Source organism: Heloderma suspectum, chromosome 7, assembly GCF_057233095.1.
Source record: "Heloderma suspectum isolate Gila_16-S chromosome 7, 16-S_ref, whole genome shotgun sequence".
In the NCBI taxonomy this organism is placed as follows: Eukaryota; Metazoa; Chordata; class Lepidosauria; order Squamata; family Helodermatidae; genus Heloderma; species Heloderma suspectum.
The window spans coordinates 120,328,986-120,355,775 of record NC_139464.1 but is presented as its reverse complement, the minus strand read 5'-3'; positions in this window follow the sequence as shown (position 1 = coordinate 120,355,775).

The following is a 26,790-nucleotide window of genomic DNA, read 5'->3' as shown; positions in this document are numbered from 1 at the left end:
GGGAATGACACTCCATCATCCTTCCCCAACCTGGTGCCCTCCTGATGGTTTGGACTTCAACTCCCATCAATCCCAGCTAGCATAGCTAGTTGTCAGAAATGCAAGGAGTTGCAGTCCAAGCATTACATCATCCCCTCTGCTCAGCACTGGTTAGGCCTTATCTGGAGTACTGTGTCCAGTTCAGGTCACTGCACTTTAAGAAGGACGCAGACAAGCTGGAGAGGGTTCAGAGGAGGGCAACGAAGATGATCAGGGGACTGGAAACAAAGCCCTGTGAGGAGAGACTGACGGAACTGGGCATGTTTAGCCTGGAGAAGAGAAGACTGAGGGGAGATAGGATGGCGCTCTTCAAGGACTTGAAAGGTTGTCACAGAGAGGAAGGCCAGGATCTCTTCTCGATCATCCCAGAGTGCAGGTAACAGAATAATGGGCTCAAGTGACAGGAAGCCAGATTCTGGCTGAACATCCATAAAAACTTCCTGACTGTTAGAGCAATATGACAATGGAACCCATTCCCTAGGGAGGTGGTGGGCTCTCCCACACTGGAGGCTTTCAAGATGAGGCTGGACAGCCATCTGCCAGGGATGCTCTGACTTGGGTTCCTGCATTGAGCAGGGGGTTGATGGTCTTATAGGCACCTTCCAACCCTACTACTCTGTGATTCTGTGATTATTCCAGATGCGTGATTGAAAAAAAGAGACGGTGCTTAGTGGGGGCCAGCACTCAAAATGCAGTATTACAGAGAAACCTGGATGCTCATTAGGCACAGAGATGTTGTGGCTTGCAGTGGCAGCCAAATTATGTTTTCAAAAAGAAGGAAAGAAACCACTTACTGTTTGTCCCAGTAAGCCCCCTGTCATCCCAGCCCAAAATGTCTAAAACATTTCCTGCTGCTGAAGAAACAACAGAAAATGCGGCCCCACTTTTGCAACCTGCAAATGAGCCACAGAACCAGGGCACGGTTTTCAGCCCAACATCCAGGAAGGGCAGCTTCTTCCTTTTTTAAAAAATGATCAGCATTAAGAAGGTGCCTGAATCCGTGAATTCCAAGAAAGAAAAAGCTCCAGTAAAGGAAGCGTGACACGAGAATGACCATGAAATGGGACAGAGCTAGATTTAAGGATATTGGAGCAACCACCTTGCTAAAACAGACCAAGGCCTATTTAACTCAGCATTCTGTTTCCGACAGCACCCAGCCAGATATCTGGGCACTCAGAAGCCGAGCGTGAAACGGATGGACATCTCCTGTCCCCAGCATTTAATATTCGAAAGGCATATTCCTGGTGTACACTGAGCTTCCGTTTAGTTATCTTAGCAAATAGCCACCACTAGGCCTCTTCTCCATGACTTTACTGTCCCTTTGAAAATCCACCTAAGCTAGAGGCCATCGTCACAACCAGAGGCAGTGAATTCAATATGTTAATTACGTGTTCTGTAAAGACATTTCTCATATGTATGAATAATAAACTCAAAAAGAGGGAGGCAGCTCCAGTGTGGTGTAGTGGCAAGAGTGTTGAACTGGGAGCTGGGAGATCTGGGTTCTAGTCCCCACTGGGCCATGGAAGCTCACTGGGTGACTTTGGGCCAGGCACAGACTCTCAGCCCAGCCTACCTCACAGGGTTGTTGTGAGGATAAAATGGAGAGGAGGAGGATAATGTAAGCCGCCTTGGGTTCCTTGCAAGAGGAAAAAGGGCAGGATATAAATGCAGTAAATAAATAAATAAATAAATAAATAGTGAGGAACCCGCAGGCTTGGAAGAGCCCCAAGGTTTGCAGAAGGGTGTGTGTGGGGGAATCCTAAGAGGGGTACCCCAAAAACAGACAGTTGAGGACAGAGTGTACTCAGTAGCTACACAATGCTGGCTGGCGGGGGGGGGGCAGGGAGTGGGGAGGAAACAAAACCAGAGGGAAGGAGAATGGAATAGCATGTCTTTCGCTGCAAGGCCCGAGGGCCTCAAGCTCTGCCTCTCATTCACTTGCACTCTTTCTTGCAGTAGCTACTCGCGCTCTAGCTTTGCCTTGTTCCTTGCTTTTGTGTGGGGCACCTGCTATGACCTGAGCCATTGGAGGAGGTTTCAGGGGTGGTCAGTCAGAAGACCTGCCATTTGTCAACCGAAAGGTGGCCAGCTGTGGTGGGGGGAAAGCCCAAGAGGCAGAGCGGTGTGATTGGCCAGCTGCAGCGGCGAACTGCACTGGAGGGGACATGGAATGCATGGGCAAGAGAGGACTTTAACCTGCGCGGGGAGATGTTGCAGCATTGACTAGAGCAGAGCACGCTCGGAGTGATCAGAAAAAGACCTGTCTCAGCCCAAGGATGAAAAATGAGCCTGCTGGAATTTGCCTGCCTGGTGACTGCCTGATGAGGCCTTGCTTGGACAGTGTGGATGGGGTGGGGAAGAGAGGCTTCCTACCAAGTCTGGTGCACAGCACTGCCGTTTGCGGGACTGGGGAGTGGCGGGAGAGGAGAGGCTTCTCATGGCCTGCGAAAGACCTCCAGGTGGCCTTAGTGATGGTGCCTGCAGCAGGATCACTGGAATATAGTATCCTGAAAGAGGGCATGGCTGGAATCCTGAACGGAAGCACGCCACACTGCAACATTTTGTTGTAGGCCCCACTTCTTATTCCTTAATTAATAACACTTACTGCTTAATTAATAACACTGGGCTAGCGCTATAAAGCACATCAATTTTTGCAACTGCTTTTTCAGACGCTCCCCACCCCCGAGAATCCCACAGGCGCAGAAATTGTTTAGAAAAATAAGGTTAGCCAAGACATTTCACAGATTTCCATGGATACTTGAGAATGTGCCTCCTCTTATGCCTTTTTATTTCCCTAGGGCTTTAACAATTTGTAATGTTTCATGTTGCTTTTAACTCTTTAATTCCTCTGATATTTTTATGCTGCTTGATATTGGCTGTTTTAGTTTGTTGCTTTAATTCCCGATCTTATTGTTTTATTGCAAGTTTTGGATCCACCCTGGAAATGCATGTATTGATGAACAATAACGTGGTTTCTGCAAAGCAGAAAACTACTGGGACATTCCTAGCTATAAAAATGGTTTCTATGCAAGTCTGTGTATTCAAGCAGTTTTTGCTTTTGGTTCTTTATTGCTGGTTTATAAGTGCAATTCCAGAGATCAAGTGTGGGTGATTACATTGCTTTCTGCTCTACTGAACTGTTGAATTGTTGCTACTGGACAAGGTAGAAGGAGGGAGAGGAGGTGGGGTGGGGGAAAATACTGGTAACAGCACAAGAGCAAATACCAAATGGTAAGCTATCAAATTCTTAGAAGAAACTGATGTTTCAGCCTGCAGTGAGCTGGACTTGGTAACCAAGGCAAATACATTTTTCTCTCCACAGTTTTTGATTTTATCATGAGCTGGGATATTTTGAGTTAATTGTTAAAAGATCATCATAATAAGACCACATCTTTTCATATTTGGGAGTGTCCTGTGTATGATTAAAACGGTACACAAGCAGAAGTGTACCATTGGGAAGACGAAAAAGAATCACAGCATGATTGCTAAATGCAATACTTTTATTCTCTCTGTGTGTGTTTTTAAATTCCAAAACCCATCACCATCCATAAATGGAAAGGGGTGGGAGACAGAATCACATTTAGAGAATATATATATATATATAAAAAAAGCAAGGCAAGGCAAGCCAAGTTAAGCTAGGAAAATTTTCTGGAGACTTCAAGCAAATTCAAGGTGAGAATGTGAGGGAGCTATACACGTACATACTCATTTGTTATAGATTATATAGATAGATATAGATATGTATATGTACACACATGCATATACAGTCAGGGCCAGAAATATCGGAACAAGGATAACTATTTTGGCAGTTGGCCTCTGTACACCACCACATTGAAGTTGAAAGGAAACACACCCAGATGGGAGCGAAGTCAGGACTTTCAGCTGTAATTCAAGGGGTGTGACAAAAGTGGGGCACTAACCATTCAGGAAGGACAGCCAGTGGCATACACACACCCCCATTGTTGGTGGCTCATAAGTAATGGAGCGAATGGCTGACAAGCAGCTGCATGGCCAGGTGTGGCCTGTTTCCTGGGCACCACATGACCAATCCAGCAGATAAAAGGCCTGGAGGTGGTTCTGAGTGATATATTTGCATTTGGTAGCTGTTCACTGGAACTCCCAGCATGAGGCCCAAAGAGGTGTCCATGCGAGTGAAGGAGGCCATCATTAGGCTGATGAAACAAGATAAACCCATCAGAGAGATAGCAAAAACAGTGGGAGTGGCCAACACAACTGTTTGGAACATCTTGAAAAAGAAGGAATTAACTGGCAAGCTCAGCAACAGCAAAACACCTGGAAGACCACGGAAGACAACCAAAGTGGATGACCGCAGAATTCTGCTCACGGTGGAGAGGAACCCTTTCACAACATCTAGCCAGGTCAAGAACGCTCTTGAGGTAGGCATGTCATTGTCAACATCTACAGTCAAGAGACGGCTTTATGAATGAAAATACAGAGGCTTCACAACAAGGTGCAAACCACTGGTAATGCTCAAGAACAGACAGGCCAGATTAGCCTTTGCCAGCAAACACCTAAAAAAGCCTGCCCAGTTCTGGCATAAGATTCTTTGGACTGATGAGACCAAGATTAACTTGTACCAGAATGATGGGAAGAGAAAAGTATGGAGAAGGAAAGGAACAGCTCATGATCCAAAGCACACCACATCATCTGTCAAACATGGTGGAGGCAGTGTTATGGCATGGGCATTTATGGCTGCCAATGGAACCGGGTCACTGGTGTTTATTGAGGACCTGACTGCTGACAGCGGGATGAATTCTGAAATGTATACGGCTATACTTTCTGCTCAGATTCAGCCGAATGCTGCCAAACTGATAGGACGCCACTTCATCTTGCAGATGGATAATGACCCAAAACATGGCAAAAGCTACCCAAGAGTTTCTCAAGGCAAAGAAGTGGGATGTTCTTCAATGGTCAAGTCAGTCACCTGATCTCCACCCAATAGAGCATGCTTTTCACTTACTGAAGATAAGACTGAAGGCAGAAAGACCCACAAACAAGCAGCAGCTGAAGGCAGCTGCAGTGAAGGCCTGGCAAAGCATCTCGAAGGAGGAAACTCAGCATTTGGTCATGTATGGCTGTGAGAGCTGGACTATAAGGAAGGCTGAGCGCCGAAGAATTGATGCTTTTGAACTGTGGTGCTCGAGAAGACTCTTACGAGTCCCCTGGACTGCAAGGAGGTCAAATCAGTCCATTCTAAAGGAAATCAACCCTGAGTGCTCATTGGAAGGACAGATACTGAAGCTGAAGCTCAAATATTTTGGCCACCTAATGCGAAGAGAAAAGTCCCTGGAAAAGACCCTGACGCTGGGAAAGACTGAAGGCAAAAGGAGAAGGGGACGGCAGAGGATGAGATGGCTAGATAGCATCACCGATGCAATGAATATGGACTTGAGCACGCTCCGGGAGAGAGCGCAGGACAGGAAGGCCTGGCGTGCTATGGTCCATGGGGTCACGAAGAGTCGGACACGACTGAATGACTGAACAACAACAAAATGGGTTCCAGACTTCAGGCAGTCATTGACTGCAAAGGATTTTCATCCAGGTATTAAAGGTGACCCTTAAGTTTGAAATGATGTTGGCTTGTTCCATTACTTATGAGCCACCAACGATGGGGGTGTGTGTATGCCACTGGCTGTCCTTCCTGAATGGTTAGTGCCCCACTTTTGTTGAACCCCTTGAATTACAGCTGAAAGTCCTGACTTCGCTCCCATCTGGTGTGTTTCCTTTCAACTTCACTGTGGTGGTGTGCAGAGGCCAACTGCCAAAACAGTCATCCTTGTTCCATTGTTTCTGGCCCTGACTGTACATGAATGCTGTCCCAAGCCCCAGCCCAGTCTTTCCAATTAATTTCAATCCTGTTAAACCGCTATCTGTGTGCCACTATCTGATAGCCTTAGGAGCCATTGAGATTCCAAGTACTTCATCTGAACAGGTAGGTAGACTGTGTTATAACTGAGCCATTGAACTTCACCACTCTTTTAAGCAATACCGATTCAACAGATACGAATGGAAATCAATTAGCTTGGGTTGGAGAAAAATATAATAGGAAAAGATGATTCATTGCACATTTTTCAACTGCAGCGCAAGCTGGGTTTGTGGTTGGACAAGTGATGTGCAGAGCAGCAAACTGTCAACCGTATCCCTTCCAATCCACCTGCGAACACACCTCGTCTTCCACCTGGGGAATAGCAAAGTGTCCTGCTGTAGCCTAGTGCTGAAAGCTGGAGGAGGCTAGGCTGTTTCCTCTCTTCCTCTGCAAGCCCTGTGTGAAGTGAGGGGGTCATCTACTCCTCCCTGCAGTAAGACTGGAGGGTAGAGGATGTGGTGCCCAGCCAGAACAGAACAGTAGGTGAGTGAGGAGGGGGTGAGGCGGATGGTAGAAATATTGAGTTCGCTGGTATGCACATCTGACCTGCCAATTGTGAAAACGGGAAGAATCTGTACTAAGATATTCGAGTTGGGGGGTGTCTCTTTTTGTCTTCACCCTTGAAATCCAATTATGTTTGCTTTGCATAATTAACTTGGCTGTAGATCATTGCTCTAATTACATGGAGGCTGCAGGAGAGCTGGCCCTCCTCTTGTGATGGCCCCCGATGCTGCTTTTTTGAAGGCTTTCTGTGCATCATCCCACTACCCCCCACCCCCAGCCTGGACCTCTTCAGCTCCATCACGGTCACACGACGGTTCCTGATCATGCGTGCGTGCCCTAGGTGCATACAGTGGGATCTGAGCTGCTGCAGACCGCTGATGAGCAAATCCTGCAAGGAAGAGTTGCGGGACGGGCTGGAACACCTACTACGGTTCCTCTCTCATTCACTCCCTCTCTTTGCTTGCTCTCAACAGGGTCCTCTAGCTTTGCCTTGTTGTTTGCTTTAGGGTGGCCACCCGTTGCGATCTGGGTTATTGAAGAAAGCTTTGGGGGTGGCAAGTCAGGAGACTTGCTGCAGGATAGCTGTGTGTGGAGGGGGGGAGGCTAAGAGGGAAAGAGCAATGTGATTGGCTAGCTGCAGTGGTGCACTGCGCTGGAAGGGAAATGGTGTGAACCTGCTCTGGGAGATGTTGCAGCATCGACTAGAGCAGAGCACTCTGGGTGATGAGCAAAAGATCCATCCCAATCCAAGGCTCAAGAATGAGCCTGTTGGCATTTGCCTCCCTGGTGACTGACTGATGGCGCCTTGCTTGGGCAGCGTGGAGGCGGATGGGGAGGAGAGGCCCCAAAAGGCCTCCTACCAAGTCCGGCGCATTGCCACGTGATGTTGGGGCGGGAGAGGAGAGGTTCCTCATGGCCCAGAAAAGACACCCCCCCCCCCATGTCCTCAGTGGCAGTTCCTGGAGCTGAGGTCATTCCTGCTTGAAAAACAGTGACGATCACTGCCACAGAAGAAACAAGGCAGGGGGGAAAGTAGGTGGCAGCTGCAGCAGCAGGATGGACCTGTGGTGGCATCAAAAAGCTAGAGAAGATTAGAAAACCTAGCTTGAGATAGTGGAGAGGATGCAGAGGATAAGCCCGGGGTGTGTGTGTGTGTGTTTCCAGCAGTGATATACTCCGAGCTGGCTGCGTGTTGAGGTCATTAGGGACAGATGATGTCGTGGCCATCCAGCGCCATCCCAGAGCTTATCAGGGCAAAACTGAATTTCCTGAGACTGCTAAAAGTCTGGTTCTTTTCCTCAGGTTGGGTTCTCCCCAGTATAGTTGCTGTGTGCCCCAGCCCCCGCATTGATCTCGAGTATGCTGGCCCTGCCCATGGGTGTGCCTTTCACCCTGACCCCGGTCAAGCGGTATTTCCTCTCATTGTGCTGAATGAGGCTTGCCTGCCCAATGACCACAGAAATAACAGAGAACCCCTCAATTGGTACATATCAACACCTAATTCCTTAAATTCGATTAAGCAGGATCTCCAGGCTCCAATTCATTGCCATAGGATGTAACTCCTTCACAGCTTCCTTATAGAGTTCCTGCGCACTAAAATGTGGGCTGGTTTCCTTCTCTTTCCCACAACAAACCCATTAGTGTCTCCTCAGAAGTAACTCCCATTGCGGTCAGTGAGGCTTGCCTTTGAATGCCCACATCAGAACTTACAGAGATTCACCCTCAATTGAAATGGCACACTTTAAAGCCCAATTCCTTAAGTGCGATTAACCGATCGAGTACCTTAGGAAGTAAGTACTTCACAGCATTGTTATAGAGATCCTGTGGGTTAAAATGGGGGCTGGTTTCTGTCTTTGTGTTTACTGCTCTTTCCCACAACAGACCCATTACTGTCTCCTCAGAAGTAACTCCCATTGTGGTCAATGAGGTTCTGCGGGTTAAAATGGAGGCTGGTCTTCATCTTTGTGTTCTCCTCTCCCTGTTTCCCAGCACAAACATATATGTGTCTACTCGGAAGTAACTCCCATTGTGCTCAATGAGGCTTGCTCCTGAAATGCAGGTGCATCTGGACTTTCAGGGGAAAGGAGAAGGAGGGGAGGGGAGGAGGAAGCCTCTCTTATTGGTTGAGCAGCCCCTGCCAGTCAAATGACATTCACTCCAACCTCCACCCCCACCAGGAAGTATATTCTGTGAAGTGGTTTTTACTAGTCTGGAGAATCTGCTCACAGAGCCCTGCTCACAGCAAAGCCGATTCCTTTTAAAAAATCCAGTTCTCCATTCGCTTCTCTTTCTATTGTTGTGGAAACGTGGTCCTGGAGTGAAGTGGGATGGAACAAGGAACTGGTTCCCTCTAGGGATGGTTGAATCTCTTGCTCAATTTCACTCAGGTTCTCATTTTTCCACTGCTAGGTTCATTCCATCCTGTTTCTGCTTTGGTTAGTGATTTTTTTAAAAGTCTGCACCAAAATTCATACTGAAACTGCTGCAGCAAAGCTTTCCTGGGGATAGAAAAGTTCAAACACCATTGCTGGGAAGTCTCAGCACATCACTGGAAGTTTACACCAGCCACACAACACAAACCTTGCATGTCAAGCTTAGGATATGGAGGTGAGTAACAAAAAGAAGAAATACTCACTTGGGATCCATGTTTCATCCAACCCCTTACAAGTTGGTGAATTTATGCTGATTTAATGTATCCTGATAACATTACTTGGCAAATTATTTTTAGCTTGCTGTGCATTATCTTTCCTTTGCCCGTCACATGGCACTCTTTCATTTTTATGGGTTGTAGTTTAAAGCGCAGTCCCTTTTTCTCTTTTATCCTTTTATTTATATACTTTTATAATTGCCATGGATCATTCTGTAACATCCAGCTACAGAAGGCACATCTATTATGAGAAGCAATGATGGGTGGGGGGTCGGTGCCTTTTTGTTTTGTTTTTAATAAAAGGCAGGTCTAATGAATTTGTCATCTGAATGTCTTTCAGAGACCTTATTGGCTTGCTGGCTGCTTTGGATGAGCTCCACCACAGGAAAAGTGTTCATCGTATGATAAGAGAATATGCCGTTGGGTTGGCACAATGTTTATTCTCTGATCTACAGTGTGGGCGAGCTAAGATGGGAGAGACCTGAGAAACATGTGTGAGGCAGACATTGGTGCCATTGCAAGCAGAAGGGAGTGATGGGAGATGGCCTTGTTGCACTTCCTTGAGCAGTTAATCATGAATAAGGAAAGGAAGAGGAGAGGAGGCCAGGAAGCTGCGGATAAAAGGCAGAGGAAGGGAGAGGCTTAGGAAGAACCTCCTGTACCTCAGCCCTGAAAGGAACTGAGCTGAAGGGAGGAGGTAAAGGATGAAGGGTGCTTTTTTCCACCGCCTTCCTTCCCTCTAAGGTCACAGGGAACCATTGTCGGAACCAGGGAGCAGAACAATAGCTGTTAGTCCCTCCCAAATACATATGTGCATTTCGTTTATCTTGCATAATTTGTTCTAGGTTTGCTAACCATGGAAAGAAGCCAGAAGCTACGCAAAAACATTGAAGTCCTACCGCTCAACCCCCAGCATTCTTATTCTGCTTTTGGTTTCTGACATTTTAACAGGCATTGTGAGTGGGGGTAGTTTATGTGTGAGGGGGAGAGGCATATGGGGATCCAGCTCACGAGAGATTGCCCCCGAGGGAATGCTGCACAAGTTGCCCACGCCTGTCTTAAACTGAAGGTTTATATAGATATTAGAATGTATACCAGATAAGCATAGTGTGAGAGAGTGGTGTGTGTGCACATGTGTGTAGGAGAGATTGAGTTGTATGTGACTGTACACATGTATAGCCCCCTGCTACCCTAGCAGACACCTGATGTGGCTCTCAGGGCTGAAAGGTTGTGCACCCTTGCTTTAAAGCAGGGCTGAGCAACTTACGGCCCTCCAAGTATTTTGGCCTACAACTCCCATCACCCCTAGCTAGTGAAGTAGCCAATGGTGAAGGATCCTGAGAGTTGTAGATCAAAACAACTGAAAGGCTACAAGTTGCCCACCCCTCCTTTAAAGCATGTAATCAGGCTAGACATCTGCCTTCTGGCTTAAATGAAAACACACAATATTCTCAGGATGCTGAAATCCACACCCAGCACCATCCCCCCTGCCCTTTTTCCTGTGCTCAAGCTGAATCATGGCACATATAAGCCAGCTCTCCAATGGAATTGCCCCAAGGCAGCCTGCAGGAGCAAAACCCAAGTGCAACATAAATGCACCAATAAAACACAGTATTATACAATAAAACAGTAAAAGTACAGCAGAGATACACATCAGTCAAAATAGCAGCAGTCAATGACAGGCAGTAGAAGCCCTGGTGAATTATGTTTGTTCGTTGTCGTTCTTCATCCAAGCAGTGGAAGGAGGACCGTGAAGGGCTTGAGCAGACCTTTCTTCATGGAGAGAGAAGACACAAAGCTTCACCTCTCCAGATGTCCTCAGGGGATATGAAGGGTTTTGGTGGAAGGAGCTATGGATACCAGCTGCATTAATACTTAACGTAGCATCAAAACTGCCTTCCTGGGTCAGACCAAGGCCATCTAATCCAAGACTGTGTTTCCAACCATGACTAATAGCAAGAATATACCCCTAGAAGCTCCTTGGGCATGGGGGTGATGGCCATCACCAGATGTTTGTCCCCAGTATTCAGACTGATTCTGAACATGGAGGCCCCAGCTTCCTGCTCTCTCACTCATCCCTAAATATGTAGATAGTCAAGGTTATCACTTATGATCTGCCTTGATTTCATGTGCATGCAGTGGCTTGCTGCTGGATGGGACAGGAACTGCACATGTAGCATTTTCCTCAGCCAGTTAGACAACACACACACACGCGTGCGCACACGCACACAGCTTTGTACAAATCTAACGGATCTGCATCTGGGAGTAAACAACAGAAGGACATAATAAGGGGAGGCCCTGTCCAAACAGTAGTGCTGCTCACTTGAGTGATGTTAAAAGATTTCTTTGCCTGGGTCTGTTGGAATGAATGAGTGGGTGGAGACAACATCGCTCACCCTTTGGCCCAGGCTGTAGCCAGTCGTGAGAGATGATGGGAATGGTAGTCCAGTAACGATGCACCCGATCTCGTCTGATCTCGGAAGCTGAGCAGGGTCAGCCCTGGTTAGTACTTGGATGGGAGACCACCTGGGAATCAGGCTTCCTGCATTGAGCAGGGGGATGGACTTGATGGTCTTGTAGGCCCCTTCCCAACGATTCTATAATGTCAAGCAAAGGCCTGGACATGCCCGATCTCATCTGATCTCCGAAGCTAAGCAGGGTCAGCCCTGGTTAGTACTTGGATGGGAGACTGCCTGGGAATCAGGCTTCCTGCACTGAGCAGGGTGTTGGACTCGATGGTCTTGTTGTAGGCCCCTTCCAACCCTATGATTCTATGAAGCCTTTTAAGCAATTTGGTCAACAGCAGAAAAGTAACATTGCTGTGTTACAGGCAAAGGAGGGCTTTCACTGCCCTCAGATACCACTGTAAACTGGGCTGTCTCCGTGTGCTGCAATTCCACAGGAGTGCAGAATACTCTCAGAACATAGCATTGGGTGCAGAATCCCAGCTTTAATTCTAAAATGAAGAGCACATTTCTAGTCCTTACGGCTGCAAGAATATGCTAATTAGTGCATGAACAATGTCTGATGAAACCTCAGGTCAAAGGAGTAACTTCACACAGTTTTCAGTAATTAAGGATGGGGCTTCAAGACCTTGCATAGCTCCTTAGCCCTTCCCATGAATCAGAATAAATTACGTAAAATAGTAAAAATTGCAATTTGTTAAGCAAAGCAATTTACAGTATGCAAATTTTCACAGTTAGCAACACTGGCAGCATGGCAGGTTTTTGTCCAAAAAGCAGAAGCAGCAGAGAAGGAAGGTGTGGGGTGTGGGCGGCTGCATCCGGCTTGACTCTATGCACGTGAACCAGAGGACCGAGCAAGATTACAGTCATAGTGTTTCTCACCGAATAATTTCCTAGTATGTGAGCTTGCATGCTAGAAGCTGCTGATTAATTATAACGTCTTGGGAAATAATGCCATTTATTTGTGCGGAACTGGAAGCTTAGTGTTAGCCTTGCAATTTTAAAACTATAATCAAAGCATTTGGAAAACTTGACGAAATATGCACTGTCGCTAATAAAGCGGACTATTTCCCCTTTCTTAACTAAAACTAAGATGAGCCTATAACCATCAATGCCCTTTTGAATTTGTAACTTTGGCTTGTGATGGTGAAATCTGAAGAACAACCACAGAGTCACAGTGTGTGTTTGTGTGTGTGTTGGGTGTGTGTGTAGGGGGGTGGGAATCAGTGATCCTGACGTAGCTCTAGTTGCACTTCGTTTTGGATAATTGGTCACCCCAAATGGGGATACACATCTGCCTTGGACAAATCTGTTACTATTCCATGGGAATCTGGATCCAGATTACAAGGTACATACATTTGCATCTCTCATACCAAGCCAGCCAAGACCCTCTGTAGCCTTCACATTGGCCTAGCTGCTTCCAGATGAGGCTTTCACCATGCAATCATCCTGCCTCATTTACAGATTTGGGGGAACGGGGATGGGCAGATGACATGGTCTTCCATTCATAACCTCCCTGTGTTTTCTACCACTTCTTACGACAACAAAAAGCTGTGAAGGAGGGAAAGACGGAAGAACTGTTTGCCTGGAAACAACCCTAAAGCAGGGATGGATGAATCTGTCAGTTTCGCTTTTGCTCACATTCCAGTTTTTAAAATCTTGAGTTTATTCCATCTTGAATATGAAGAAATTTGTGGATTTTGGAAAATTCTTATAAAGAATGAACTGAAATGAAGTTCTCATCCATTCATACCCTAGAGAGCTCTGGTCTTGTAAAAGTGGTGTTGTTACTGGTAAAAATACGGAGGCATTTTAATCATTAAAGGTGTAGCCAAGGGACCTGGGAGGGACCAAGATTCCTGGGAAGACTGGAATCCTCCTGAAAATAAGCTGAGGGAAACCCCATTTGCCGTGTGGAGGGCAGAAAGGGTGGCCTCCATCCTGGGATTAGCTCCTAGTGAAGAGAGCCCACTGGGGAATCTTGCTGGGGAATAAGCTGCCTCTCTCTCCCCCCTGATAAGTTAGCATATCTAGGATGTGCTAAAGGAGGAGGTTGAGAAATCCTGGATTTCTCTGGCACTTCATAGATGCCCATCAGTTGTGTGTGAACAGCTCTCTCTACTGCTTTATCGTGGTGTGAGCCATTTGTGGCCCTCTAAATGTTTTTGCCTACAACTCCTATCAGCCCTAGACAGCATAGCCAATGATGAGGGATGATGGGAGTTGTAGTCAAAAAATTTGGAGGGCCACAAGTTGCCTACCCCTGTTGTAGATTGATGGAAAGCACCCATTCATTCAAACGAGGCTATGTGAGAACAGCACTCGATGACCGTGTGCTACAGTATCTAGCAAACGCATATATTTTTAAAAAATCCTCTAGTCACACAGTAGTCTACAAACGCCGATGGAAATGCTCTAGTGTTAGTGTTTTTCAGCTGCATTTGGTTAAGAAATGTAAACTACAATACGTTATGCTACACTTTTTTCTCATAGTAATTCGCTCAAATCAGTTTCCAAACCATTCTAAGAAAACTGCAGTTACTCATTTTATCTCACAAAGTAGTGAATAAAAAAGCAACAAAGTTCCAAATGGAACAATAGGAATCGTAGTTATTAAACGCAATCAGTGGCAACAGTGGTTGTGATACAGGCAAACTCTGTTAAGTAATCTCTCTTTCAGAAATAATGGGCAAAATGGAGTGTGTGTTTTGATTCTAAATGGGGACGGGGGAGGCATCTTTTTTTTTAAGTTCATTTGCATCTTTGGGGGAAACAGCTAAGACTCCAGCCATGGGGCCAGGTTAGGACAGTCAGTTTCAAGAGGAAACAGGGCTCATATATCTTTAAGAGATGCAAGCAAAGGGAAATGGAGGAGAGCTGTATTGCTGCTGCTGCTGCTGCTGCTAAAGGCATTCAAAGGCAGTGGCTCAGAAAATGGCCTACAAAACCACCCTACAAAGTATGCCGCAAGCCTGAACAACTGAGTAGGGAAACGTGAATTTCCCCTGCCCAGTTACCGTTCTGCTGCTTTATCTAGAGATGGGAGAACCAGTGATTTTTGAGCTCTAAATTATCTGAAAATCACTTTCAGCTCATTTTGGCTCAGGCCTGTTTTTGTTTTCAATGTGTTTTTTAGCTCATTAGAAGGGGGAAATTTCTGGGCATATTTTTCAAAAATGCATGTTCTCTCTCCCCCCCCCCCCACCCATTGACTAAGGCATGAAAATGTGTATTTTTTAATATGCATTTCAAAGTGCACATTAAAAAAAAATGCACCTCTTGAATGCGATCACAAATTCAGGAATGTGCAAACTTTTCTCGAAATGAAGTGCTCCTGCTTGTGTTCGAGATTGTGAACGGGACATGTTCGCATGATTTGCAAACAGAAACTACATTCTCGTAATCCCTTCTTTAGTCTATTCTGTGTTCAGCTTTGCCTGCCTTCCGGTTTAATCTGGAGAATTTCTAAAATTAATTTCTGGCTTTGCGCATGCAGGCTGCTGCAGCTTTCTGTTCATGTCTTTCTGTTTTTCTTTACAAATTGCTGTGCGCCAGTGAATGTGCACATTGATTAAATCACTGCACCAAGAGGGATCTTAAAGTCATTGCGGGATTCCTTTTTGTGCTGTGATTTACTCAAATTGCATATGTACTGGTGCACAACAGTTACTTGTAAGGGGAAAAGATCTGCACTGAAAACCGAGGCAAACCACAGATGTACAGAGATCTCAACAGCATCCAGAAATCCAAAGTGGAAAAATGGCAGATTGCTTAACATATCAGTGCTTCTCTGGACATGATCAGTAATTTGGAACATCAAAATCTGGAAAGAAATCCTGATGGGGAGAATTTCATGAGTGTCCAACAAATAACGGGGTTGTTGACCGACAGCCGTAGCACTAGACAAGCCTTATTGTCATGCCCTGGTGAGAAAAGCTGCACCTTCTGAAATTCCCTCCTGTATGACAGACAGGAGGAGCCTCTGCTCCCTTTGTATCTGGCTGGGCTGCCAACTTTTCAGCCAGCTGCTGTAGCTTTGCCTTTAACAGCAGGTTGATGTGCAGGAAGTAGTAGGTATGAACCATGCTGCAAAAAGCTTCAGCTGCTGGTCTCTGCAGCAAAGCTGCTTTTAGAGGCACAATTAGTGGCCAGGCTGGGTTTTTCCCTGTTCAGCTGGTGTCCTGCTCAGATTCCCAAATATTTGATACGTTAGACCCATCATGTGCTTGTAAAACTGAATTTTGCAATTCTCCTCTTTCATGCAAACTGTGTAAATGGGTCTAGACTTCTGCCATGGAGCGGAGGAATAAATGCCAAGTAGTAAACATGAACAGCTGGGCTATTGTTCTTGAGGTCAAGGAAACTGTATTAACCTGTTGAACCAGAAGGATTTCATACTGGAACTGACACCTGTAATAAATCTTCCGTTAAAACAGATGGTGGAAAATGAGTCAATTCTAGAAAGCATTCTGCCTGCCTGATGAGTAATGAGTTTTTCCTCTGGACTTGCAGATGTTGGACAGGAGACGAGGGACGAGGCGCGAGGAGGAACCTGTACGAGGGTCAAGAAGCAACAGTAAGAACCAGACATGGAACAACCGATTGGTTCCAAATTGGGAAAGGAGTACGACAAGGCTGCATATTGTCACCCTGCTTATTTAACTTATATGCAGAGTACATCATGAGAAATGCCGGGTTGGATGAATCACAGGTCGGAATTAAGATTGCCGGGAGAATTATCAACAACCTCCGATATGCAGACGATACCACCCTAATGGCAGAAAGCGAAGAGGATCTCAAGAGCCTCTTGTTGAGGGTGAAAGAGGAGAGTGCAAAAGCTGGTTTGAAACTCAACATTAAAAAAACTAAGATCATGTCATCTGGCCCTATCACTTCCTGGCATATAGAAGGGGAAGAAATGGAAGCAGTGACAGATTTTACTTTCTTGGGCTCCAAGATCACCGCAGACGGTGACTGTAGCCATGAAATTAAAAGACGCTTGCTCCTTGGGAGGAAAGCTATGGCCAACCTAGACAGCATAGTAAGAAGCAGAGACATCACCTTGCCGACAAAGGTCCGTCTAATCAAAGCTATGGTTTTCCCAGTAGTAATGTATGGCTGTGAGAGCTGGACTATAAGGAAGGCTGAGCGCCGAAGAATTGATGCTTTCGAACTGTGGTGCTGGAGAAGACTCTTACGAGTGCCCTGGACTGCAAGGAGGTCAAATCAGTCCATCCTAAAGGAAATCAACCCTGAGTGCTCATTGGAAGGACAGATAATGAAGCTGAAGCTCCAATATTTTGGCCACCTAATGCGAAGAGAAAACTCCCTGGAAAAGACCCTGATGCTGGGAAAGACTGAAGGCAAAAGGAGAAGGGGACGGCAGAGGATGAGATGGCTAGATAGCATCACGGATGCAATGAATATGAACTTGAGCACGCTCCGGGAGAGAGCGCAGGACAGGAAGGCCTGGCGTGCTGTGGTCCATGGGGTCACGAAGAGTCGGACACGACTGAACGACTGAACAACAGCAACAACAACAACAACCAGTTTCTGCCAGTCATGAAATTATGCATCAGTGTGGTTTGGTGATGATGATGATATCAGGGGCCAGGCTCCTTCTTGGTGCCAAAATCATAATGGGAAATGGTCTGGCAAGATAGCAAACATACGCTGCAAACTTTAGTCCATTTGGGAAAAGGAAACAATACCGACACTGGGGCTTGGGGATGAGGTGGTCTTGTGAACCCGGTATTACATGTTCCCTAAACAGTGCAAAGTCGAGGAGCAGCATTATGTAGTTTAATCTCTCCAGATAAGAGAACACTGAAGACTTCTGGCATCTTTGTAATATCTGTTTATTTAGAAAAATAGAAACAGAGCAGAGTGGACTCCTAATGCAATAGCACAACCCCTGATCCTACATCAGATTCTCAAAGGGCAATGGCTGCATTCAGTTTGGGCCGAGTCCAGCTACACTCTCTCCCTGCCCAAATTCAAAACTTGCTTCTTTTCTGTCCACTGCGCGTGCAAGCTCACACACAGAGACGCTCCATCCAGCAAGTAGAATATGTCCATTCAGAAAACATCCCTAGTCATCAACTCCCATTGAGACTGACTCAAGTGATCATGCCTGACTACTAGCAACCAGGGGTGGCCAAGTCTTCCTTGATACACCAGGACAGCATTTTCTTTACACCTGGGAGGATTTTATTCTCATCCAGACTAAGAGCCTTTCTGCACCAGGCTTTTATTGTACGCTTGCGATTCCTCACTCACAGTCATTTGCGGGTCCTTTACATGATGTTGTCATCTTCCTAGGCCTCTCGTGTGCTTTGCAACCATTATCTGCAACCAAAAAACCCATTTTTTTTTCCCTAACAAGGAAAGTCTAGTATTTTTTCTGAATGGTGTTCTAGAAACCTAGTGTAATTGCACAATTGCATGATACCACAGCGCCACCTAGTGGTTGTGTAATGGAACATATAGAAAGGAAGAGAGGTCCCCCCTCTTGCGGGGGGGGGGACGTGTAAAGGAGCCAAGCTTAATCCCCCAAAGAATCCAGAAGCGGTAGATCTCTGTAGTTCTGAGAAGAGTTAAATAAGGACTTCAGATTAAGAGCTTCTCAAATACTGACATGATGCAAGCCCTAAGAGTTTTCTAGGCATTTCATAAATCACACAGCACAATAAACACTTCCAGCCATGTCCAATGATGACTCCGTTCTTTAACGGCTTGATGAATAATGAACTAAAAAGGTTTTGCTGAAATGCAAAAGAGACCGGGAGCTGGGAGAACCAGATAGTATGCAGCTGTCATTTTTACAGCTTACGAATTTCAGAATGGATGTGAGGTTTACCACAGAGGGCTGCTTATTATCTATTTAAATTCCTGAGACGTTGCTGCTACCACACAGGAAGACCCCACATACGAGTGATATTGTCTGCATTGCCTAGGCATTTTGTCAGGATAATATAGTGGAGTGTTTAAAAAGGTGACCAGGGGATTTCAGTAACTGCCCCTGCCCCTAATAACATCAATGGGACTGCACCATAGTGCACCATACCGTACTGTACTGACCTCTAAACGTATTCAGTGATGTTAACATGTTATTTATTAGGACTGCATAATTCTAAAGGATATTTAAAAATGAATGCTAATCTGGTTGGTTAAATGGTCACAGAGAAAACCCATTTAGGCTGAAATCTTAGGCATACTTTCCTGGTAAGCCTCATTGAACACACTGGGATTTATTTCCAGGTAAACAACCATAGGCATGAACTGCACAATGATCGTCGTGTTCATGTCTGTCCCACCCCAGAAAATTCTGTACGGATTATGTTGGGAAGTGGGACAGAAACAGAGGATTTCTATGCTGCTACGTTGGTGGTGAAGCACACCAGCAAGAACAGAAGTTCCCCTTTCACTCAGGACATGCTCAGGTCTCTGCTTCTCCCTCCATCCAAGCTGACTCTTGAAATTCCAGCTGGTTCATAAGCAGGCCCAACGCCAGCCCCTGCTGTAGTGGGGGTGTGGGGCAAATGCTGGGCCCATGGGCCCCAGAGGGTCAGCTGCTGCTAATGCCAGCCTCCCTTTGCTTTTGTTGCCCTTTTTTGAGGAAAACTTTTTTGGGCCCAGTGCTTTCCGGAGTAACACCGGGCAAGAGGGCTGCAGCCCGTGCCGTTCTCATTTCCTAGAATGCCCGGTGTAGGGCCCAGGGGCATTCTGGGAAATGAAGATGGTGGCGGCTGTTGCAGCTACTTCACCTGGCACATCTCTTCAGAGCACCGGACTGCCCACCACCACCCATAACCACTGCTGCCCACCGCCCCACCCCCTCGTATGTTTGCTGGGGGCCCAGAGTGTTGTGTGCGTGTGTGTGTGTGTGTGTGTGTGTGGGGGGGGAATGGGGAAGATCACCCTTTCTGATAATTAAGTGTTGTGAAATACCCAGAGAGCCTTGGCTGTTGATGATGATGATAATAATAGATTACCCTGATGGTGAAAACAGATTCCTTTGAAAAGTAGGGATGAGCCACATTTACTCAGATCTCAGGTATGCAATGTATTCCGCAGTGCCAAAAATGCCTCCCCTTTTGGGCAATTTTTGGCACCCCTTGCCAAAATGTTTGCTCGTTCATTCGCATTGCTGTTGTGCTCAGTTCCCCTCACTGGCGCTCAGTGACATCATCGCACCGCCAAATCTAGTTGAATATGTAAGCATCCCATCCTGTTCATTGCATGATCCCTTTTTCAGTGGGATCACCCATACGATTAATCTAAGGTGCATTTCAACTTCATAACCCACTGGAGATATGGAAGGCAGTGCACTCTGATGCAGGTTTACTCAGAAGTAAGCCTCACTGAGTTCAATGAGGCTCCCCCCACTGTCCTGCCCCCATAAGCGTGCATAGGAATAAGCGTGCACTTGGTTCAAAGCCAACACATGGCAGGTCTGAGTACTTACAGTACTCAGTTATACATGGAGGATGTTATAATTGTAACTGCCCCTGTTAGAGTAACAGTAGGTTCACATGCTGGTAGGCTTGGTAGTCTCCTAGCTGGGGCTTGGGAGAGGGGCTCTGGATTGCTCACACCTGTTACTGCACGAAGACCATCATGTGGGAGCTGGGTATCCATGCGCAGTGTATAGACCAGGGCAGACAATTTGTGGCCTTCCAGATGTTTTGGCCTATGACTCCCATGATCCTTTGCCATTGGCTATGCTGGCTAGGACAGATGGGAGTTGCAGGCCCAAAATCTAGAGGGCCACAAGTTGCCCGCCCTGGGTATATACAATTCACCCAATATCCACAATCCTGGTTTGTTCTGCTGGGTATGTGTCCAAATAAATTTAAACGTAGTGCCAGGGCTGGGCCATGCTCAGCAGGCTCAAGAAAGCCCGGAGCTCAGAACCAGGAGTCCGTACCAAAGAGCAATCAGGATCAGAGGGTAAACCAGGATGCGGGACCATCGGGCAAGCCAGAATTCAGGACCAAACGAACCCCCACAAACGCAGAACTCAGGTCAACATTGTCTGAGCAACACAGTTCCATTCATATAGGAAGCCAAAGCCCTTATATTCCCCCCCCTTATATTCCCCCCCCCTTTGCCCAAGAGGAGGTGTCAGTGGAGCCGGTCTGGAAGGGTCTTCACTGAGCTGTAGTGATGAAGCTCTGTGTGGTGGCCACTGACCAGCAGCCCCTGACACCCAGAAAGAAGAAACTAGTACATTTGGGTGTTAATATTGTTGCAAACACCCTCTTCGGATATGCAGAACAATCTTCTCTCAAAGCCTCATCCCTCCCACTTCTGTCCGCTCCCTTCAGTCCTTAGGGGAGGCACTTTGGGGTTTCCACATGTCCCCTGGATTCATGTGGTTGCCACTCGAAAAAGGGTGGCCAGTGTCATTGCCCTCTGGAATACGCTGCCCTTGGCATTAAGTCATCTGGCAATGATTGTGAGCTTGAGGTGTATGCTAAACACGTTTCTTTTCACCTGAACATTTCCAGCTTAATTCTTGTCCATCAACTATGCTGTTTGTATTCTGTTTTATTGTGTTTTGGTATTGTGCACCATGGACTTGAGCACGCTCCGGGAGAGAGCGCAGGACAGGAAGGCCTGGCGTGCTGTCGTCCATGGGGTCACAAAGAGTCGGACACGACTGAACGACTGAAGAACAATTGTGCACCACCTTGGTAAATTCCTTTGCTGAGTGGTATATAAGTGGGAATGAATAAATCAAAGCTTCCTTGCTGACCTTGTTAGCTGAATATACTTGCGTAATGGCCTCGATGGACGGTGGCTATAACTGGATACATGATGTCCCACTGGCTTGGCTAAGGGTTGAAGAAAGCAGCTTGTTTCCTTCAGTCTGGCAGTTTTTAAAATGTGGCCACCTGGGTTTTGCAGCTGGCTAGCAAGAGGTGGCCTTGGGAGGCGATCCAAGACACACTATTTGCTTTTGGAGGGTGTGATGCCGCTTTCACGTTCAACGCCATCTGTCGACGTGCCTGCCCGCTTCCCCACTGTTGTCCTGTATATTTGCAAAGGCGACGATGTTACATTAACCTCATAAGTCTCCAGTGCTCCTCTAAGAAGGGAGTTGGCCCTGTAAGAGTCTGCCCTGAACGTCCAAATAAATTTAAATTTAAAAACTTGGTGAAGTGGAAAATGGAAAACTATGTTTTGCCTGCAAAATTTCAGGCGCAATCCTATGCATGTTTAGAGGGAGAAAAGGCCGACAACTCCCAGCATTCCCCAGCCAGCCATGCTGGCTGGGGAATGCTGGGAGTTGTCGGCCTTTTCTCCCTCTAAACATGCATAGGATTGCACCCTTAAACTCTGCTCAGCACTTAAGCCCCCTACTCCCATCTTACTTCCTGGTCTGGGGACCAAAGACTGAAGCCATACCTATTATTTATTCAGTTATTTAAAAGATTTTTAACTCACCATTCAGATCAGACTACCCTTACAAAGCGGCTTACAATATTTCAGAAATGTGAACGTGCAACTTACAGTTACACACACACACAGACACACAGAGCAGTAGTAGCATCCAGTGATTTTAAGCACCAAGAGCAGACAGGAATTAATGAGTCTTCAGGGTTGTTGTTGTTTTTTCAAGCCAGCAGTAAAGAGGCCATACGTATCTCCCTGGGCAGAGAGTTCCGCAGGTGAGGGGCCACCACTGAGAAAGCCCTGTCCATAGTACCCACCAGCCTAATGGCTCTTACTGGGCCTGAGTGGGGCCAGTGCCTCTGTCCTTAATGCTCCGGCAGGCTCATACAGGTGTAGGTAATCCTTCAGATAATGCAGTCCCAAACCACTTACGGCTTTAAAGGCCAAAACAAGCACCTTGAACTGGGCCCAGAAACTAACAGGCAGCCAACATAAACAATACAGACCAGGAGTCATATGATCGAAATGGCGAGTTTCCACAAATGGTCCAGCTGTCGCATATAGGCCAGTTGCTGTTTCTGAATTGTCTTCAAGGGCAGTCCCACGTAGAGCGCATTACAGTAACCAAGGCACGTGTCACTGTGGCTAGGTCATCTTTCTCTCGATAGGGCTGTAGCTGCCAAAGCAGCCTAAGCTGGCACAAAGCAGTCCTGGCAGTGGATGCCCTTGTCTGGCGAGGCTCAGATGGCGCTCCCAGACTGTGCACACGGCCCTTCAGGTGGAGCGTGATCCCATCCAGAGTTACATCTAAATCTCCACCCAGATTAGCGCGTGTCACTGTGGCTAGACATGTCTCATGCCCTGCGTCTTTAAATGCATATCTGACCCATTTTTGTGTAAAGCAGGGGTGGGGGTGTGATTTAAGGGGTCAAAGGTGCCCCTGCAGAGATGGGGAGATAAACTCTCCTGTCTCCTGCCTATGGTTTTTCCCACCTCATCCCCATCCCTTGAACAAAGCTCTCCCAGCAAAGCTAACTTCCAGTATCAGGACCCAGCTGGGAGAAAAGTGCTCAGAAGCACAAACTACATGGTAAATGGGATGGGAAGAAGTGGAGTGCTCCATAAACCTCAACTCCTTATGTGTCCCTTTAAATGACACCTTGCCCCTGCTTTTCACATAAATCCCTGTCTGGAGAAAGATGACCCACACTTAAAGACATGGGTCTAATGCTGCCAGGTGCAGTTTGGTTCTGATTGTGACCCCCATGGACTCTATCTATCTATCTATCTATCTATCTATCTATCTATCTATCTATCTATCTATCATCTCCCACCTTTTCCCCAATACTGGGACTCAAGGCGGCTTTACAACATTAAAACTTATACAATTAAAACCTATAAATAGAAATATAAATACTAGTGTACAAAAGTTAAAAATATAATTAAATCATCGATATTAAAATAGTAGAAATATCAGAACATTAAAAGACAACAACAACAACAACAACAAAAATAGTATCCATCCGTCATATTTTCACAGCTCCAGACTAGTTATCCCCAAAGGCCGGCTGAAACAAAAAGGTTTTTACATGGCCTACAAAAGCATATCAAGGAGGATGCCACTCTCGCCTCCCTGGGAAGGGAGTTCCAGAGCCTTGGGGCAGCCACCAAGAAGGCCCTCTCCTGCGTTCCCATCAGGCATGCCTGTGATGGTAGCGGGACGGCGAGAAGGGCTTCCCCTGAAGATCTCAGGGCACGAGTAGGCTCATACTAGGGGAGAATACGGTCTTTCAGATAACCTGGACCCGAGCCGTATAGGGCTTTATAGGACACGACCAGCACTTTGAATTGTGCCCGGAAACTGACCGGGACCGGAAACAGACTGCCTAATTAATCCATCTGTGCAAACCGCTTTGAGCAAAGTATTAGCCCCAACTAACCACATGCTGATCAGATCTCCTGTGAACAGAATTAGTATGAAAAGCCCCCTTTTTCTTCAAAGGTGATACCCAGTGGCATCTGGAGATGGAAAGCCAACATTCTCGGAAGTACATATTCAGTAGATGTGTGTGTATCATTATTACTATTGGGTGATGCCATGAAGAATATATCACTTTTTTTCACATGGATGTGTGCATGGTAAAGGCAGGGCCAGTGTTTGCAATCCCAATCCCTCCCTTCAAGCACACATTTCTACACATTTTGACTGTACACAGAGCTTTTGTCCCCAATGCTGGACAGTAAATAATATCAGCAGAGGCGACTGGGAGCCTTCACTAATTTCAAACACCACACTATTTTCCTTGTCAGCTCAGCTGTAAAAGAGGCTTCCCATTCCTCAGTAACAGAGCAGTTGCTGCTAGTCACTGCAGAATGTTGCACCACAAATAATTTATATTTCATGAAATTGTACTTGAGGGAATGCTAGTACTAAAAAGGGAAGAGTGGATACTGTGAAATATTTAAGAATCTGCTATATTTCAAAGATCACTGGGGATTTGGCAAGTAGCATCTGAAAGGTTATCGTTCTTCAGCCATTTGTATAGGGAATCAAATCAACTAGACCTGCACAACTTGTTACCCGCTAAGTCAAATGCAGCTCACCATATATATGGGGTGAGCTTGATAAACCTGTTTTTGTTGCCTGCTTGGGGAGCAAAAGCAGGGTGGTTGTGAAACAACACAATATAGGGCTGGTGGGTTGTGTTCAGATGGTGGGTCTCAAGTTGACCAGGCCTCAAATAGACATGGAGGTCACCTTATCTTCCCCCCACTCCCCTTAGCTGTTTTGTTGCCTTTAACAATGAGCCTGGCATGCAGAAATTAAGCTGGCAGAGCTTAACCCATCACTATCTCAATCCTCAGTGGAAAAGCTTCATCAGCCTTATGTCTGTACACTAAACAGCTCTTAAATGCACAGGAGCAGGGGTAGAGGAAGGGGTAACGATCCTATTTGCTAAAAGAAATGAAAAGCAGAAGTTGTTACCAACCTTTACTGACTCCTGCTCCTTTGCAGCTTGATCTGCAGGTCTTAGATCACGCTAATCTCCACACCATGGAAAGCTTCACCTGATGATTCCTGCAGATCAAGAGCTGCAGTTAGGGACATAAGGGCAACCAGGCTGGGAGTTTTTCAAGTCAGTTGGCAACCCTAAAAGTTGTTTATGGGATTCTGGGCCACAGAAACATTGGAGTACAATCTAAAGCCCATTTCAGGTATTACTTGGATGCATGGTAGGCTGGGGAAACAGGATTCACCATAAGACCTGGCTGAAAGAGTGGTGGCTCTTTCAGACTTTGTAATGGACACGGGGAAGCCAGGACTGTATGAGCTTTTCTACATGAGGCATTTATTCTGTGCTTGTGGTTCCTCACTCACAATAATTTGTGGGTACTTTACATGAAGTTGTCATCCTCCAGGGCCTCTCCCATTGTTTGCAATTATTTTAGCTTCTTTTCTTTTCCTTCTAACGAGGAAAGTCTGGTCTGTCTGTGAATGGCGGCATGACACCCTGGTGTATTTCAATAATTCTGCTATACCACAGTGCCACCTAGTGGTTGTGTAATGGAACATATAGAAAGGTAGAAAAAGAAAAAGAAAAACCAGGAAAAAACATGTGCAAAGGAGCAGATCTTAATCCCACAAAGAATCCAGAAGCAGGAGTCCCAGAAAAGTGGTGGGTTAAAACCCTCAGGTAGAAAAACCCTGCTGTGGGCTCCCATCTCTTCTGAACAGGGCTTTAACGCAAGTCAAATAATGAAGAAATGAGTGTATGAAATGAAGGCATTTAAAAGACTACAAAGCTAGCTAGCTAGTGCAGAGAGAAGACAGACAGAGCTGGAATAAAGAGTCTCAGGAGGAGTGGCTGGAAAGAGAAACAAAAAGGAACAAAGAACCCAAGGTACAGAAGGGGGGGCCGTAGGAAGGGGAAAAGACCAGCTGACTCCTTAGAAGGCCAAAGAGCTGAAGCAGAGGAGTGGCTGAAAGGGAACAACCTTCCAGAGCAGCCAGCAGGAACACACAAGAACAAGTGCTCAGTTCTGTAGGAAGCTCAGTAACAGGTCATTCTGTCTCTACAACCACTTATCTACCACTAACATAATTATGGAGGCATTCTTTCTGTTCCTGCAGCTACCTACTTTTATTGCTTTATGGGCATTCACCCTAATTCTGTAGCTGTTAACCCACACTGTGGATCTTCATCCTGATCCTGTCAGTACTTACTCATATTACGTGATATGCATCCAGTCTGATCACGCAGATACTTACCTTTCCGGGTGGACATCTATCCTGATTCTGCAGCTGTTTAGCTGTGATACCCTGTGAGCATCTACCATGGTCCTGCAGCTACTTACCTCACTCTGTCATCTTCATCCGGGGTCCTGCAGCCACTTACCAGTATTGCTCCAGAGACTTCCGCTTTATCCAGCAGCTATTTGCTACAATTCCCAAGAAATGAGTCTGGTCCTGGCCGTCCTGCAGCTACTGACTTGAATGATCCTGTGCTCTAGCAAAGGTTAATAAAGTCTATCATTGCTGCATTTACATGGTCACATCATTAATTTGGTAGGAGAATAAGAGAAAGGGACAGATCCCCCTTGGTTGAATGGGCACACCTTGTGATACCTTGGTAACGTTTTCCCTGTATTAATGTTCTTTGATTCAGCAGTATTTAAAATATTAATCAGAGCATTAAGTTGTTTGAAAAAATGGGAGAGCTTTGGAAATTTTTTTAAAATGGCTTTTATTGTAGCTAGGGATGTCAGAGAAATCTGCAATGGATTCAAATGAGTTTGGATTCCTATGACTCTGACCTGCGCATTCCACAGCGGACCAGCTGTTTTTG